At 45.1% G+C, this 16,259-nt stretch overlaps 1 protein-coding gene across 7 annotated transcripts in view; it reads right to left on the minus strand.

Annotated features, from left to right (window-relative positions):
* Positions 1-16,259, minus strand: part of ECE1 (endothelin converting enzyme 1) — a 114,261-nt gene that overhangs the window by 49,966 nt on the left and 48,036 nt on the right. The window lies entirely within an intron of this gene.

A 16,259-nucleotide genomic window follows, 5' to 3' on the forward strand; every position in this document is an offset into this window, starting at 1 on the left:
AAATTAGGTTGACCCAGCTGCATTGCTCAGGGGCGTGAAAAATCCAACCCCCTGAGCAACATAGTTAAGCCGACCTAACCTCCGGTGTAGACAGCGCTAGGTTGAGAGAAAAAATTTTCAGTCCACATAGCTACTGCCTCTCGGGGAGGTGGATTAACTACAGCGACGGGAGACGCCCTCCCGTTAGCATAGGCAGCAGCCTCCTCTACACTGAAGCGCTGGCACTGTGGAGCTGTGGCGTTTCAGGTGTAGACAGGCTCTGACTCTGAGCACAGAATGAGTCTGGTAATGAGTCAGAGCTAAATAAACAAACTGAGTCCTACAAGAAATTTAGCATCTCACAGCTTCTTATGGGACGGGCACAGGTAATTCACCTCTCCAAGAGGCGATAGCTAGGTGGATGGAAGAGTTCTTCTGTAAATCTAGCACTGTCTACACATAGCCTTAGGTCAGCTTAACTCTGTTGGTCAGGGGCATGGATTTTTCACACCTCTGAGCGACATCGCCGGGCCAACCTAATTTTCTAGAATAGGCCAGCCCTGCAGCAGTCTTCTTTGTCCCAAGTGATCTTAACAATGGATTAGTACAGACACTTCAAGCTTTCCATATAATTAAACTAAATTCAAACCTTGCGCATAGGCTATATTGTAAGAAATTAGGTTGCAATTAAGCTATTTAACTATTGTATCTAATTCTTCTGATTATGTAGTCTCCAGACAGGCTTAAGTGGTGCCACTGTGATAGAGGTAACTGAGCCAATCACCCCCTTTCCTCTCCAGCTAATTTGCATCCAATAAACCCTATTGGTTGTAATGACTCTCTGGTGTGGTGACAGGACATGTGTCAGGAGTTCTTACTGGTAGATATTTTGGCCTCACTGTCACTGCTCTTTTAAGGATTGTGGCAGTACACTTTACTGGGCACAGGTGTCTGCCTCAGATCTACTGGGAATTGAGTCAGCACTGCCAGGGAAACTGAGGCAGGAGTGTAGCAGGAGCCCTTAAAGCACAAAGCCAATGGGACTCAGAGACTGGGCTTGCCCTGACCCCTCTTCACATAGCACCAGCCTCACTAACACAGACCATCAGTCACTGGCAAATTAAGGACCAAATTCCCAAGTATATTCCGGTTGGGGTGTTGCTCTGGCTAGGTAGGGGTAAACCCCAGTAAACTGGCTAGTGTGTGCTGGCTACTCAGTACTGCTTTTGTGCACTGCTGAATCTGCCCTTAGTTCTATCATTTAAAAACTATTAAGGTTGGCAGTATGTAATGTTAGTCGATCAGAAATGGCACATGGCAGACCTCCTGTTGGTTTTCTGTTCAGTGTTAATGTATGACATTTTTAATAATAATAATAATAATAAAAAAGGAAATTCCCAGGCCACAAAACCCAAGAACTACGTTAAGATGGGATGAAGGCTGAGTGTGTGCATTCTATGTAGTGTATTCACATTGTCAGTTCTTTTTGTTCTGTATTTGTACTAGCGTGACCAGACAGCAAGTGTGAAAAATCGGGACGGGGTGGGGGTGGGGGGGTAATGGGTCCCTATATAAGAAAAAGCCTTGAATATTGGGACTGTCCCCATAAAATCGGGACATCTGGTCACCCTAATTTGTACAGCTCCAAGCCCCATGGAGTCCTGGTCTGTGGCTGGGGCTGCTAAGCGCCACCGCAACACAATAACTAATTGAGTGTATGTATCAGTAACTGAAGGGTAAAACACATTACAGGGATGTTATAAGTAACTCAACTCAAGCTAAAGAAAATCTTAATTAAAGCTACACTTAAAAGAAATCTAAACTCAACTTTCATTCAGGATTTCTAATGCTTGTTGTTAGCATAATTACACAATCCCTCTAACATTTTTACCCTAAATTGATGTACAGTCAAATTTAACTCCACCGTGTGTGTGTGTGTGGCTAGTCTCTGCAGCCATGCAGTGCTGCGTGTAGGAGTTAGGAATGGAGAATTGCTGCACTGGAACAGAGCAGTGTCCAGTCTCCACCTGTGGATAAGGTTATTGATCACCTTAGCATTTTGCATACCAAGTGACACAAGGATTGTAACCACAGCCCTGCAAGAGGCTCCCCCCCCCCCCCCAACAGATTTTGACCACCAAGGAAGAGACATTACAAGCAAAAAAAAGTTTGAGGCACACCAACTCCTGCATCATTTAATCAAAGCAGCCATGTGATTTTATTGTGGCAAGCCCTGTCCTCCTTTCCCTCTCCACCTCCTCTCTTAGCTTGGACTGAGAGCCCATCAGGGCAGGGGCCCTTGTAAAATGCCATGCATGTTCATGGTACTGGAATATGCTGGCTTTTTGCCAAGTGTCTGAGGCGCTGGACTCCAGCCAGATCTGATTATTCCAAGAGAAGAATATCTTCCTGTTGTTCAGCTAAGAGTTGGGAGAGGACAGGGAAGGAAGCAGGTGAAAGATATGCAAGTTCTCTGGAAAACTGGCCTTTAGCTGCAGAGCCCCTTACTCAGAGCAGAGTTAGAGGCATGTTGTATCTTTGATGTGCATTAGTGTGTCTCCTCAGTTAGATAGGACATTCCCTTTCCAGTCAGACAGGAGCTGGCCACAGGTGAAATATCTTTGCACTGACCTATTGTACAGCTGAGCTCCTGCTAAGCAGTCAGGCCATTGTCCTCTGCAGTCTGCATGCCTCAGAGATGCAGCAAGGAATAAACTTCAGAGTGTGGACAACAAAAGTTATGCACCTCTGACTCAGCACTGTCTCGCAGTTGATGTGCACAGCACAGATACTGTAGATAACAGTAGCAAGACACCCAAGGTTACAGCTCCTGGCAGCAGATGAACATCAGCTCGCTTTCTGCCCTGGAGCCTGGCAGCTGCAGAAATTCACTGGCACAATGGGATGTTTAAGTCCCTACACAGTCCCTTTTCAAAGAGTTTCTCCATTCTTCATTGTTTTGGAGGAACTAGACCGAGATTAGAGTAATCTCCTTTCAGGAAGGGGTAAAGATTAAGATGCAGCAATATCTGCATGGCCCACCCCCACCTATTAACAGGAACAAACTCTGCAGGCAAGGGCCTGAGATGGTGCATGGGAACAAGGGAGCTGCATTCAGAGGGATGGGCAGGAGAAAACGTCAGACAACACTAGTACCCAAGGAGCAGTGCCAGCCACTGATGAGGGTGAAGGGTCAGAGAAACACCGCTGAAGCAGAACACAACAGAGGCCAATAAAAGGTAACAGGAACAGCCACACATAATGCACCAGTGAAACCTAGCACAATAATAGCAAGAAGCACAGCGATGCCATTGTAGACTGCAATCTCAACAGAGATTACACAAGCTATGCAAGGCCTGGTTAACCCTCGGCCAGAGACTGAGATGCCCAAGTGCTACAGGAAGTGTCATTGGCTGCCATCTTGGCTGACACACCAGGATTGAACCAGGGACCTCCAGAATTAGAGGCCTAAATGTCTACAGTTTGAGCTAAAAGGCCAGGCTCTAGGGACTGTAATAGACTCTGAACCTCTGAGGATCAGGCATGGGTGGGAAGGGGGACATGGCAGACTCTTCTCCTGGAGCTAGTGCTCACCTAGGGCCCCTCACAGTGCTAGGGGATGCTGTACTGCAGGAGGGCTCTCACAAGACATGTGAAAAGTGAGGCACTGGCTCATTTATTTTCAGTGAACACTTCTACTATTGGAACACTCAAAGGCCTCAGTCAGGATCAAGGCCCCATTGTGCTCCGTGCTGTACAGAGAGACAAATACAATTCTTGTTGTGGAGGGCTTACAATCTTGAGGATCAGATATTAACTCTGGTATCATGGACTAATTACAAATGGGAAGTTACCAGCGCTGGGCTATTTGCTGGAAAAATGTTGCCAATTAATTGAGCCTCTTCCCCATTCGCAGGTAACTTGCAAGCAGACCAATTTTTACAAGTTTTTGTTCAATTGACACTTTACAGGAATATACTGGAGCTCAGCCTGTGTGGACAGAAAAATATTTGCTGCTGATTATCTGTAGGGCATGAAGTCTCATTAGGTTATTTCTTCTCTCTGTCTGAATGACAAACTAATGGAAGGGATGTGGGGAGAAATCCAAGATGGTGGCACTTACAGCTTTTGTTCTGTCTCTGTACAGCCCCTAGCACTATGGAATCCTGGGCCATGACTGGGGCTCCTCAGTGATACGATAATACAAGCAGGAAATAATTACAATCTCTGGTGCAAACACATTTGAGGATATTCAGGAGACTTAATCTTTCTTTGGTTGTTTGCAAGAAAGTCTAAAGTGCCAACAAGGATTGTGTATACAGTTAACATTACTGATCCAGATTTCCGGCTGGCTTCGGTGGAGCTGTGCCAGTTTACACTTGATGGGGATCTGGACCAGTGTTTTTATTTAAAAAACATTCACACCTTTTTGTTGTATTTGTCAAGTGCTAGTAACTTTCTGCCAGTTTAAATTCTCCCACTGGAAGTTTCTGTTGGATACAGAATACTTTTCCTCCTGTTCTAAGTAATGCTATGCTAAGTTTGATGACTGCTGCGTTCCACTCCAGAGGTGGGTGCCCTTTTGGATGAAGATATTTCTGCATTGTGTGGATGTTAAAAAAATGTGAAGAAAATTTTGCCATGGACTTGGATGAGAGCAGGATTGGATTTTACAGGCTGGAAAATACTTTGGGATGCAAAGAGCTACCTAAAAACAAGATCAAGAGAAGAGCTGACAAGGCATCCCAGGGTATGTCTACACTGGAATAAAAGACCCGCAGCACAGCCGCGGCTGGCCTGGGTCAGTCAACCCCCTCTTCTCATGGGATCCTGGAGCCCAGGCTCTAACCTGAGCCCGAATGTCTGCACAGCAATTTTACGGCCCTGCAGCCTGAGCTCTGCACGCACAAGTCAGCTGACCCAGGCCAGCACAGGTGTTTAATTGCAGCATAAATGCACCCACAGAGGCTAAGGAATTCCTTTCCCTTGTACTACTAGCACTTTCCTTGTTTTAGTATTCCAGTTCTCTTCCACTATCTCCTTTGATAGGATGGGTCATTTTTAAAAGTGGCAAATAGTTGTCCCCAGGCATTGTAACCTGGCCACATCTGTTCTGAATCAGAGAAAAATTTACTATTATATTCCTTGGAATATTATTATATTGCTTAAAGTACTACAGGGGGGTTGGGAGCATCTGGTTATCTGCAGTTCTTACAGAGTCCAGCTGTGCAGGTCTCTCACACGGCGTGCTCAGTTGCTCCTGATTGTCACTAATTAGTGCTGTATTTTCACGGTGCTAGTAGTTACATCCTCTTTAACTGGAAGTTAGTAGTACATGAAAATGCTCTGTAGTCTCTGCCACCATTATGTGCCGACTGAATTGAGTTACTGCACAGGTAAGTGGCCCAGAATAGTGTTGTAGAAACCAGGCAAGGTACTAACAAACTTCAACAGAACTTTATTTTTAAAGTGGAAACCTCTTTACCAAGCTGCTGCTGCAACCTTGGTAGCTCTCACTCCCCTCCCTCCCCACTTCCTGTTCCTGTCCTTTCAGACTCCCAATAGCCAGTGCTCCCAGTTCTAATAACTACAAGCAGCATCTAAACACCACATTCCCTCCTCTCTTAAGAAACTCTCCCAATTAAAATAAACATTGTTCTAACACAGGAACAAATATGAAACAAGACACTATATTGTTGGCAGAAATATTATACTGAAAACACTGTAGATACTACATAACATAGTCTCTAGTCCAGACAGGTGGTTGTCTGGGTCGGACAGGCTGTCTCTCAAGCCCCGGTTCCAGTGCAATGTCTTGTTGTGTTGATACTATGGTGAAGTCACCCAATGCAGACTGGGTATTGGCATAATCTCCTCTTGGTGCATAGGCAGGTGCAAGATAAAAAGCATTCCATACCTGCCCATCAGAAAGTCGATAGGTGTAAGGTCCCTTCTTCTCCATGATTTTAAGAGGAGCTGTGAATTTATGGTCCCCTTCGTGTAAAATTCCACATTTTCATATTCTAATGAAGAAACTGCACTCAAACTTTGGTTTCTTAGCACCCCACCGCTTGTCTGTGAAAGCCTTATACTTTGCTTGGTTCTGTTCAACTGTTTTTCTCACATCATCCTCGGTTGAGGCATCAGGTCGTGCCTTTAACAATCCAGCAACGTTCAGTTTAGTATTCATCTGTTTCCCATGCAGTAACTCTCCGGGTGATCTTTGCGTTGTGGCATGTCGTGTAGCCCAGTATGCTTGCAAGAAATCAGTAGTGAAGGTTATCCACAATCGCCCTTCCAGTTTAGCCATTTGCAAACTCTCTTTCAAACTTCTGTTAAACCATTCGATTTCCCCATCGGCTTGAGGGAAATATAGGGATGACCTTCTGTGTAAAATGTTCCCCTCTGCTAGAAAAGTTTCAAACTCCAGGGAAGTAATTTGACTACCATTATCTGAAACCAGTTTTTGAGGTTACCTTCCCTGCTAAAAACTGAAGAGAGGAACTTAATTACTGTAGCAAAAGAGATTTGCAATGTAAACGCTACCTCGGGCCATTTACTGAAATAGTCTATTGAAGTGATGGCATAACGGCAGTCAATTGGAGCAGTATGAAAGGGTCCTTACAATGTCAATTGCCACTTTTCCCCATGCAGATTCAGGAAGAGGAACAGGCTGTAATGGAGGGATACATGTCACTGCTGTCTTATCATGCATTTGGCAAGTGACATGGGATTTTATGAGTGCTTCAGTTTGAGAGTCCATCCCTGGCCACCAATACAGATCCTGTAGTCGTTGTTTGGTTCTGACAATTCCTTGATGAGTATCGTGTGCAAGGTGTGAGTTTTGACTGTAATTCTTCTGGCACAAGGAGCCGTTGTGTATCTCATAGCACACAGCCATCAAGCAAAGAAAGTTTGTCCCAAACTCTAAAATAAGGCAGCAAAACTTGGTCAAGATTTTTAGGGTTACTGGGCCAGCTCTTTGTCAGAAATTCCCGTAGTTTTTGTTGAACTGGACATGCAGAACAAGCAGCTTGAAATTGTTCTTTTGTAACTGCAGTGAGAGCGTTGTAATAAGTGTAACCACTACACCCTCATCCTCCGGTGGACCATCTGGTGAAGGCAAAGGCAGGTGAGAAAGGCAATCGGTGACCACATTTTGGTTTCCAGGCTTATATTCCAGTTCATAATTGAAAGAGAGTAGTCTTGCAGACCACCTAGCAATACGATATCCTACTCTTCCCAGTCCTTTCATGGTGAGCAACATAGTCAAAGGGCTGTGGTCTGTGCGCAACTTGAACGTGCGGCCCCCACAGGTAAGTTATCCATTTTTCCGTAGCCCAGACACAAGCAAGTGCTTCTTTTTCGACTGTAAAATATTTCCTCTCAGCATTACTTAGTGTCCTTGAAGCAAACGCAACAGTCCTCTCTGTGTTGTCCTCATGAAGTTGTGTGAGGACAGCCCCAAGTCCACAATCAGAAGCATCAGTAGTTACAATTGTTGGCAATGCAGGACTGAATAGTGCAAGTACTAGACTATCCAATCAAGTATTTCACCGTTTCGAAACTAGCTTGTTCATCTGTTATCCACGCTAACGTTGAACTTCTCCATAGTAATTCTCGTAACGGTTCAATGAAAGAAACATAATTGGGAATGAATTTTGCATACCAGGAAGTAAGACCCAAGAAAGAACGTAAAGTTTGCAAATCTGTTGGAGGAGGAGCATTTAAAATTGCCAGGATATGATCTGGATCAGGTTTTAGTCCAGCCTGTGAAATTGTATGCCCCAAAAAGGAGAGCTCAGTTTGTCTAAATTTGCATTTGGACCTATTGAGCTTGAGACCTGCTTTGCTGATGCAGTTTAGTACAGACTGCAGGTTATTGTCATGCTCCTCAGAAGTATTTCCAAACACGATAATATCATCCAGATAGCACTGAACTCCATGTTGATTCTTCAGAATCAATGACATCATTGTTTGGAAGGCACCTGGGGCAGATGCGAGACCGTATGGAACATGTTTAAAACGAAATAGTCCCTCATGTGTAATAAATGCTGTGAGGTCTCCGCTATCTTCATGCAACATAACCTGGTAGTATGCTGTCATAAATATAAAGGGAAGGGAAAGCACCTTTCTGTATACAGTGCTATAAAATCCTCTTACCTGTAAAGGGTTAAGAAACTCAAGTAACCTAGCTGGCACCTGACCAATAAGGAGACAAGATACTTTCAAATCTGGGGGTGGGCGGGGAGAAGGCTTTGTCTGTCTATCTGTGTGATGCCTCTGCCCGGGGACAGATCAAGAAAGCAAGCAATTCAACTCCTATAGTGTTAGTAAGTAATCCAGCTATAAAATGTGTTAGATTTTGCTTTTGTTTTTGACTTGTGAAATTCGCTATACTGGAGGGAATGTGCATTCCTGTTTTTGTGTCTTTTTGTAACTTAAGGTTTTGCCTAGAGGGATTCTCTACGTTTTGAATCTGACTGCCTGTGAGATTATCTTCCATTCTAATTTCACAGAGGTGCTTCTTTTACCTTTTTTCTGTCTAAAAAAGTTCTCGTTCTTTTAAGAGCCTGACTGATCTCTCTATGATCCTAAGACCCAGGGATTTGGATCTGTGAATCACTTTGTAATCAGTTGGTTAGGATATTATTCTCAAGCCTCTGCAGGAAAGGGGGTGTAAGGCTTGGGGGAATAGGAACTCCAAGTGGTCCTTTCCCTGATTCTTTGTTAAATCACTTGGTGGTGGCAGCGTACCCCCAAAGGACAAAAAGTTTGTGCCTTGGGGAAGTTTAACCCTCAGCTGGTAGAAATAAGTTTAGGGGGTCTTTCATGCGGGTACCCACATCTGTACCCTAGAGTTCAGAGTGGGGAGGGAACCCTGACATATGTGCTCTGCAAATCAAGAGTAGAAAACATCTTTGCTCCACGGAGTTCTGCAAATACTTTTTCTATGTGAGGAAGAGGATGGCTATCAATCACAATAGCTTTATTTGGCTCCCTTAAGTCCACACAAAGGTGAATACCTCCACCCTTCTTCTGCGTCACTACTGTAGGTGAAACCCATTCTGAGGAGTAAATCTCTTCAATAATGTCCTTTTGAACAAGTTTTCTAAGTTCCTCTGAAACAGCTTCCCTGACTGAAAATGGTAAGCGCCGTAACTTCTGTCATACAGGCATCACATTATTGCACATTTTAACTTTATACAGAAACCCATAAGCACAGCCGAGTCTCTCCTCAACCTGGTGTTGGGTCCCAGCTGAAACTGGTGTGTATGCCACAAGAGTGCTTTGCTGAGGAAGATCAATTCGTCCATTAACTACCCTGCCATTTAAAGAAGCCAATAAATCTCTGCCAAGGATAGGAGTGCCTTTGTGGACAATGTAGAACTCTGCAGTGACACAGCAATCACCAAAAGTAACTATTGGTGGCAGGCAGCCATGTACTGGAATATGGTTTTTCAAATAGCACACCAAGTGAAGTTTGGGTTCAGTAAGAGGCACATCTTTAAAGTAATGCAAATAGATGGAATCAGGTCGTATAGATACTGCTGAGCCAGTGTACAACATTAGCTAACTAGAGTGTGATTTGCCTGAGGGTATGGCGGAAATGTTTACAGTGCACTTTATTTGTTCTGGAATATGTGCAGCAGTGATTTTGTCCACGCTCAGCACAGTAACATCTGGTATTGTAACTGCATGCACCTGTTGATTGAACTGGCTGCCGCGACATACTTTAGCAAAATGCCCAATCTTTTTGCAATGACTGCACTGAGCTACTTTTGGCTGACATCCTGTGTAGCTTGCAAGGTGTTGTGGGGATCCACAGTGAAAGCATGCTTTTACTGTATTTTGAATTTGCTGATCTGGTCAATTTTCCTCTTGTAATCGTTTGTCTGCAGCGATAGTGAACTTTTCTGCAAAAGGAGTCACAGCCTGGACTCTGCCTCCTATATCCATGCTCATTATTTTGGCTTCAGCTGTAGCTGACTCAATCTGAGTAGCAATGGTTACACTAGAAGAAGCAATAAGTTGTGGTTCTAGAAGTAAACTTTCTCTTACAAAATCTCATCTGTCATATTCCCAAAGTCACAAGTTACCATCAGACTCCTCAGGGAAGTAATATACTGCATTATAGTCTCTCCTGTTTTCTGCTCACGCTGGCAAAATCTGTAGCGATTAGCTACCACATTCACTTTTGGCACAAAGAAGTTCTTTAATGCAGTGAGTGCAGTCTCATATTTATCATCTGCAAGGGGAAAAGTGTAAAATATGCGCTGCCCTTCTGCTCCAAGGCAGTGGATTAGCAGAACACGCTTTCTTTCTTCAGAAATCTCTATAGCACTGATTGCAAGCAGAAAAGTCTCAAACATATGGATCCAGGCAGTAAAAGTAACTGGAGGCTCACCTGGGCTTTGCAGAAAGGGTGCAGGTGGGTTCAGAGGCAGAAGATCCATCCTCATCACCAAAATGTTGTAGCAACCAGGCAAGGTACTAACAAACTTCAACAGGACTTTATTTTTCAAGTGGAAACTTCTTTACCAAGAAGCTGCTGCACCCTTGGTAGCTCTCATTCCACCTCTTCAACTGCCCCCGCCCCCTGCTTCCTGTTTCCTGTCCTTTCAGACTCCCAACAGCCAGTGCTCCCAGTTCTAATAATTACAAGCAGCATCTAAACACCACAAATAGGCAATCAAACCAGTATGTCCACAACATAATGTTTATGCTGCAGCTAATGTAAACCTTTGGCATAGATTTGAATAAAGCTGTTTCCAGCAGATCTGCCTTCAACTAGCTCCTAAAGACAGACTTTATGGCTGTTTAGATGCAGGAACCCTGTCACACCCAAGCTTGTAAGGCACAATACAGTTTAAGATGATTTACTGTGTGGAGACTGAGCAATTTTTCCATACCATGTTGAACTCCTGGAACTGACAGAAATTCCTGCCTTTTACCATCTGCACACATCAGAAGGGAGACAAGTTGTGACTGTCTCTCGACTGAGCCTGAAGCTTAACTTAGAGATGCTGTTTTACATACTCAGAGGCAGCGATTCTTAACTTCACACAGAACCAGCATGGTCTTTTTGAGGCTTGATTGCCACAGTACCTCTGAATTAGTTGGTCCCTGTGAAATGTTGGCTCCAGATCCTTGGTAAGTGGTTCTGATCCAAACTCCGAGGGATCACACTAGCTACCGAGAATGACTGGAGGCATCCTGGGGTAGCTTGTGCATGCGGCTGCAGGGAAATTAGAACCTTAACTTATTAATTTTATTCCTACCTGTGTACCATTAATTCAGACAAAGGATGGTTCTGAGTGTTGCTGCACTCACTCTGGGAACACGTGCCTCCTCTGTGCACCAGAATCTGCACACACTTGTGTATACAACATTTTTCTAAGCAGCATGCAACTCCTTGGCAATAGGCCCAGCCCAGTGCGGCTCTCCTAAAGACGGATAGGTCTATTTCTCTAAGTGCCTTCTGAAAAAATGATCTCTTCCCTGATAACATCCTCCATTCTTGACAGGCTAGAACACACACAGGGCAGCCCCAAAGCCAGTCCCTTCCAGCTGTTTAACAGCATGCACCACTCCAACACATCCACTTTGAATGAAGAAGAATCCTGCGTCCAGCTGACCCTACCGAGGAAAACTGAGGCTGGCTGTATGAAATGGCTGCAGTTAGAACGGGCTGGGGCACTGAGAGGAAGGATGACCCAATGATTTGGGTGCTAGTTTAGTTCCTGCTCAGCCCTAGATTTTCTGTGTGACCTTCTGTGACATTATCTGATTAAAATATGACCACACAGATCATTGTTGCAACCACTGTTATATATTTGCAACAAATCTTGTACAAAATGTGGCATGTAAAATGTCTATGAAAAGGTTATTGGCTGGTTATGATTACGCTATTGGTTATGAATATTGGCTCTATACCTGGATTTCAAATGTTTGCTCCTGGGGTAATGCCCACAAGGTAGTTAGCCAGCACATCTTTGAGGGACTATTCAAATTAAGTAGCTCATCAAGAAACACTTAACGGACAACGGACCATGTGAGATGCCCATCTACACTGAATGGACTGTCCCGCAAAGATGCTTTTTGAGGTATAGGTAATGGCTTCTGCAGTGTCCAGACCTTCATGCGTGGATATGTGACTTGCCCATGTGACTCCAAACACTATCTTGTCACCTGTAATTTTCCACTAGTGTGCTGAGGGCTTTGTTTGAAACAATGGGTTCCCTCCACATGGCAGGAGATATAAAAGTCCGTGGAAACCCCTCCATTTTGCCTCTTTTCTGCTCCAGCCTCTGGACTATGAATTTATACTAAGGGGGCATTCTAACCACTGGACTGAGGACCTTCCAATGATTTAGAAGCAGCCAGAGACTTGACTTAAGCCAGCAGTTTATCCAATCACTGCTACAAGCCTGAACCAAGAACTTTGCAGTTATTGTATGTATTTGATTCCTTTAACCAGTTTTAACTCTCACCTTTCTTTCTTTCTATGAATAAACTTTTAGATTTTAGCTACTAAAGGATTGGCATCAGCGTGATTTTGGGGTAAGATCTAAGTTATATATTAACCTGTGTGTGTGGCTGGCCCTTTGGGATCAGGAGAACCTTTTATTTGATGAGACAGGTTGAAAAGAACCACTCCCTTTAAATCCAGTGGTGGTGATATAAGAACTGGAATAATGAAACTGCTTTTGTGATTTCTTGTTAGCCCATGTGGTGAAACAGAAGTTTACTTTTGTTGCTGACTTGGTATATTTTATGGAAGAAATAACCACCAATCTTGGAGTTTATCTGCCCTATTTCTCAGTAGTTTGTCCTGAATTTGGCATCCTCAGTTGTGATCCCCTGAGGCATGGTTACACCTTAGCTCTCTGTATTGCCCTACCTCACAGGGGTGTGCGAGGTGTGACAAAGTTCCAAGCCTGTATTGGTGGGTTCTGTACTTCCGGGTGGATTCAGTGACCTCAGAAATTCACTAAGGCTCCAATGTGACCTTTCTTTCACAGTGTAATGGCAAGAGTCACAGCCTATTGACAGGTTTCAGAGTAGCAGCTGTGTTAGTCTGTATCCGCAAAAAGAAAAGGAGGACTTGTGGCACCTTAGAGACTAACAAATTTATTTGAGCATAAGCTTTCGTGAGCTACAGCTCACTTCATCAGATGCATTCAGTGGAAAATACACTGGGGAGATTTATATACGCAAAGAACATGAAACAATGGGTTTTACCATACACACTGTAACGAGAGCGATCAGGTAAGGTGAGCTATTACCAGCAGGAGAGCGGGGGGGAAAAAGCATTTTGTAGTGATAATCAAGGTGGGCCATTTCCAGCAGTTGACAAGAACGTCTTTCCACTGAATGCATCCGATGAAGTGAGCTGTAGCTCACGAAAGCTTATGCTCAAATAAATTTGTTAGTCTCTAAAGTGCCTCAAATCCTCCTTTTCTTTTTACAGCCAATTGAGTTACTTTCATCACAGGCCAGTATGGGAGTTGGGAAGGGGAAATACCCCACAGTCTTTGTTGCTCCGTAGAGCTCAGAAGGCACAGTTTGGACCTCCTGACTGGACCGAGTCCTGCTTCCCTTCTCCAGGGGATCTCTGCAGAGCATGGGGCGGGGCTGGGGAAGAACCCGGGTCCACCCTCTATTCCGGGTTCCAGCCCAGGGACCCTAATAGTAGCAGCTGTTGGTGGATTTCCCTTCACCACTGCAGCTGCTTTGATTTCCTGGGCCACTTCCCCTGTGGTCCCCTTTTCCTAGCTTCACCCTCACCTCCAGCTCCTTTCACCTAGACTCCCCCAAAGGGGCTGGAAAGGAGAGCTTTTAAGCGATATGAGTGAGACCTTGCTTGGTTCCAGCTGTCTCCATTACCTAACAGCCTTAACTGACACTTTGCCAATTAATTGGGGTCAGGTGCTGGCATTAGCCAAACGACCTTAACTGGTTAATTGGCATCAGGTGTCTTGACTAGCCTGCAGTAGCCTTTGTTCAGCTATCCAGGGGACAGGGACCTGCTCATTCTGAGGCTGATATAGCTGCCTTCTACTACTCTCTTATCCTTCTGGTCTGAGTTTCTCACAGAGGATAAACATATTCAAGACTGGGAGGTGCTCTGATACTACAGTGGAGGGAGTCATAAATCCCTTTGATAGACAGGGCTGACACCTGCAAGAAGGACCATGGTCAGAATTGGTCCTCCAGCATCACAGCACCCTTGTACCGGCTACAGCATCAGTTCAGGACTGACGCAGAGCCCTGCACACTGAATCACCACAGCACTTCCTGCAGCACCCGGACTCTGCTGGACTCAGAAATGCTGCACTAGCTCCTGGCATCAGCCAGGGTTCTGTAAGTGTCACACTTGCAGCTCAACTCAGACCTGTATTGTCTGTTCACTACTCCTTTGGCTGAAGGAGATTCAGGGCTTGGAGTGAAGAGGGGTAGTGTATCGAGTGGTGGAGTTCAGCAAAATCCCATCGGGCCCAGCCTGGGAAACAGGGCAGATGTAAGAGGGGTTTGTTTGACAGTTTCAGACCTTGGTATGCAGTTGCTGACTCCATTTATTTCAAGGGATCAGGAAGGTCAGCGAGGACAGCATCACAGGGCAAGCTAAAAGGGAGACCGTACTGGGTTCACTCAGGCAAACACAGGACTTTTTCCTTCTTTGGAAAGTTCCTTTAGACCTGTAACAGGTCATTAGCATTAATGCCTTGTTTTCACAACTTTTCAGGCCAGAAGGGACTGATATGATCGTCTAGTCTAACCTCCTGCAGAGCCCAGGCTGTAGAATGTCACCGAGTGATTCTGTGTTGTACTGTGACCTGTGGTTGGGCTAGAGTATCTCTATAGTAACAACATCCAGCCATGAGTCAAAGTCTCCCAGTGCCAGAGGATTTACCGCATCCCTTGGCAAGTTATTGCTGATGGTTAATTACCTTCACTGTTAAAAATTTACATCTGATTTCAGTGTGAACTTTGCTGGCTTCTACTTTTAGTCACTGGATATTAGTATGCCTTTCTCTGTGTGGTTAGAGAGCCCTCCAGCATCAGAAACCTCCTTCCTGCCTTGGTGCCTGTAGACAGTGATCAGGCAGGATGAAACTATATTTACTGTGGGGCTAATCTCGTCCTTCCATTAGCCAGGGACCCAGCAGATGGTGTGGAGTTAACTGAGGGTAGGTGGGACAGCTCAGGAGGGCGAGCAGGCACGAAGCACACACTCTGCTGCTCATCTCACCATGGACTAGGCTCTGCTCTGCCCCTCACTGCACATCAGCTGGGCTGCACCAGGCACCTGTCAGGACAAAGCTTCAGCCCTAGGGGGTGTGTATTGTGCACAGAGAGGGCAGACCGATAAGAGTTTCTAGGAGTTCTCACATCACCACTCCTCTGGCTTGCCTGCCTCACAGCCTCTCCCTAGGGGGCCTGGCAGGGCAGCCCTATTTGTGACACCAGACATTGGTGGAGTCACACCCAGGCTAGAGTTAGCCCCCAAGTGTTTGTGTTGAAGTCACTGTGTCTAAGGCTCCCGACTGCTGACAGACACAGCCCTGGGACAATGGGGCTGTGCTGGAGGTGATTGCTTAGGATGGAGAATTCAAGAGAATATCTGTCAGGGCAAATCCCAAAAGCAAAAACTGCCCGTTGAAAGGTTTCAGAGTAGCAGCCGTATTAGTCTGTATTCGTAAACTTAAAAAACAGACTCCAATGAGAGACTGCTGAATTGGAATTAATTTGCAAACTGGATACAATTAGCTTAGGCTTGAATAGAGACTGGGAGTGGATGGGTCATTACACAAAGTAAAACTATTTCCCCATGTTTCCCCCCCCCCGTTCCTCAGACGTTCTTGTCAACTGCTGGAAATGGCCCACCTTGATTATCACTACAAAAGCTCCCCTGCCCCACTCTCCTGCTGGTAATAGCTCACCTTTCCTGATCACTCTGGTTACAGTGTGTATGGTAACACCCATTGTTTCATGTTCTCTATGTATATAAATCTCCCCACTGTATTTTCCACTGAATGCATCCGATGAAGTGAGCTGTAGCTCACAAAAGCTTATGCTCCAATAAATTTGTTAGTCTCTAAGGTGCCACAAGTACTCCTTTTCTTTTTGCCTGTTGAAAGTGTTACTGGTTCAGACATTTCCTGGGCTCAGATTCAGTGAGTCCCCGCATGTCTCTAGCCTGGGCTATCTCAGGTACAGAGCTCTAACCCACCTGACCAGGTCTCTGCGGAGCAGAAGACCAGGCTCCGCCTGCA

The sequence above is a fragment of the Caretta caretta genome, chromosome 18 (genome assembly GCF_965140235.1).
Source record: "Caretta caretta isolate rCarCar2 chromosome 18, rCarCar1.hap1, whole genome shotgun sequence".
NCBI classification, from domain to species: Eukaryota; Metazoa; Chordata; order Testudines; family Cheloniidae; genus Caretta; species Caretta caretta.